Here is a 3,113-nt window from a genome sequence, read left to right on the forward strand (position 1 = left end):
CACTCTGTTCTGTATCAGAAAGTAGGATGGCCCTCTTAAGCCTCGTACATCAATGCACTGCTCTCTTTTTTTGATAAAGCCCTCTTGTTTAAACTTCCACCATACCTTACTTCATTGTTAAATTACAGACATACGAGTCACCAGACCCAATGACAGGAATGGCTAGTTCCAGAGGTCCTGTATATCACTACAGAATTAGGGAAATCTGCATTGAGTTTTTTGTGGCCCTGTGTATGGAATGATCTGCTCTCTGCACATTGATGATCTGGTGCCTCTAGGGCAGTTCATGTTTTTAATGGAGGACCTCACTGTTGAGGAATGTGTCTGCTACGCGTAACGATGGTAACAGGCGTGCGTAATAATGAGTATTCTGGTGACCTCGAGCGTCGAGTGCCGTGACAAGAACACTCACATTATAGTGATAGTATGTCTGACCTCGCAAACAATGTAAAGTATGTATAGATAGGTGTAATCTGGAGACAATCCTGATGGTTTTTAATCTGAGGGTATCCTGCTATTGACACACTTGTTGAATTATGCAAGTGAACTTGACATCAACAATAATTAAAGACAACAACACAGGTGAGTGAAGGTAGGGTAGACAGAGCAAGTGTTTGGTGGTGGCAGCCATGTTCCTCCCCTTTATGTTGCTTTATTCATATTTACTAATATACCTGGTGTAATTATGCAAATGAGGAACACGTAATTGTCTTTATTTTAACACAAAATACAAAAAAACTGATACAATAACTAAATGTTTGGCTATATTCAACAAAAAAAACCACACCACACACGTGTTCACAATAATGAACAATTGACACTGGAACACATCACATAAACAAACAAATTGGAAACACAGCCATACACACAATAACAAAGACGTATCTATGTAGACAGTATCTAAAAAAGTGTCCCTCAGAATCATCTGACTAATGAACAGTCAACCACCAAACCCTGAGAAGAGTCAGATAGCTGACTGTGGTTTTGACACATGTTTTCTATAGAAATAGTGTATGTGTGTATGGAGGGGATAGCTGAAGCTGAGGCTAGCTGGGATACCAGTAGTCACCATATCAAAGGTTTGAGGGGAGGCATCTATCTGTGCATGGTGGGTGTAAAAATGAATAACATCTGCACATTCTGATACCAAACTGATCTCATCTCAGATCTCTATTCTCGGTTCCATCCTCTCCAATAAAGAGGAGTGAACAGTGTGGAGCATGTAGCCAATCATAAGAAGAAATTGATCAGAAAAATGAACACGCATCAACCGCTACTCTTTTTTCTAACAGTTTTTTTTTAAATGTCTTCAATTCCTCTCTCAATTTTTCTGTGTGACGGTGAAGAGGTGTTATCTAAAACAGACTGGTCATCATATAGGAAGTTAGAGGGGTTTTGTCAGAGAGAATGTAGTTCGAGAAGTCACTTGTCAGTGGACAGAATGGAGAACAATTGCGTCTATGTGTGCTCTGTAAGTACTGAGTTGTATTAGTGTTTGTGTGTTTGTTATGAGCACATGCACTAATTGTTTACTATTACTACTCTATTATTATTGTATCACTTCTGTATTACTTCTGTACTGGTATGACTTTCTTTGTCTTTGTTGACGTGCTGAGTTCCTCTCTACTGTGGACACTGTGGTGAGATGATGGTAGATATTCATTTATTTGATCAAACCTCCATCTATTTATCTCTGCTTTTCCTTCCTCACGTTCATTAATGTTATGAGAAAAGGTGATTCAGTTGTGTATGTATGATCTGTAAAGAGGTAGGAAACATAGTTTATGTACATGTTTTACTTGACTGATAGGTGATTGTGTTATGATGGTTGTGTTTATGAAGGTAGACTAAAACCTGTATTGGAGCCAGTATGATACATCATACCAGCCATATTTCTGTCTGCTTGAACTCCAACTCAGATACACATGAAAACGTGAAACGACCCAGGGAATCGATAGAACATCATTTAGAGATGCACAAAAACAATTTAACATTCAAAATGAGTGAACCTTTCCTTTAAGTTGAAAACATGTGGCTATTTTGTCATGTGAAAATTCATGAAAAAAGTTACGTAATCACATGTGAAAATCCACATGTGAACCTTCATGTGAAATATCATCACATGTGAAGTGTTCCAAAACCACATGGTTTCACATGATTTCACATCTGACCAGTCTGGCAGCATCTCACTATTCTGAAAAGCCTCTCACCATTCTGACAGTATCTCACCATTCTGAAAAGTATCTGACCAGTCTGACAGCATCTCACCATTCTGAAAAGCATCTGACCAGTCTGACAGCATCTCACCATTCTGAAAAGCATCTCACCAGTCTGACAGCATCTCACCATTCTGAGAAGTATCTGACCAGTCTGACAGCATCTCACCATTCTGAAAAGCATCTCGCCAGTCTGACAGCATCTCACCATTCTGAAAAGCATCTCACCAGTCTGACAGCATCTCACCATAAACTCATGGAGCATGAAGCTACTGATAGGAATGAAAGATCTCAAGAGCTGACTTTGCTGTCATGACGATATGAATGAAAGAGCTAATCAGATCTTTCATTAGGAGAAGTTTTATTTTTTACAAACAAATCTAGATTTTGTTTGTAACTGGCATGTTATAGAAGGGTTCAGTCTACAGGTAACTGACAAAATAAAGGAAACACTTTAATAAATTAAGGATACAAATTCAAATCAAATCAAAGTGTATTTGTCACGTGCACCGAATACAACAGGTATTGAAATGCTTACTTACAGGCCCTAACCAACAGTGCACTTTTTAAGTAAAAAATAGGTATTAGGTGAACAATAGATAAGTAAGGAAATAAAAAACAACAGTAAAAAGACAGTGAATAATAACAGTAGCAAGTATATTGAAAGCATGGTGTGCTTCCACACAGGAAGTTGCAGACACTTTTAGAATCTCTGCCAAGGCGCATTGAAGCTGTTCTGGTGGCTCGTGGTGCCCCAATGCCCTATTAAGACACTTTATGTTGGTGTTTCCTTTATTTTGACAGTTACCTGTAGCAGTAGGCTACATGGAGAATGGAACAGTTGGATGGGTATCCACAAATGTTATACACCATTTGGCACGACTCGAAGACATTTTT

Source organism: Salvelinus sp. IW2-2015, unplaced genomic scaffold, assembly GCF_002910315.2.
Source record: "Salvelinus sp. IW2-2015 unplaced genomic scaffold, ASM291031v2 Un_scaffold1914, whole genome shotgun sequence".
NCBI lineage: Eukaryota > Metazoa > Chordata > Actinopteri > Salmoniformes > Salmonidae > Salvelinus > Salvelinus sp. IW2-2015.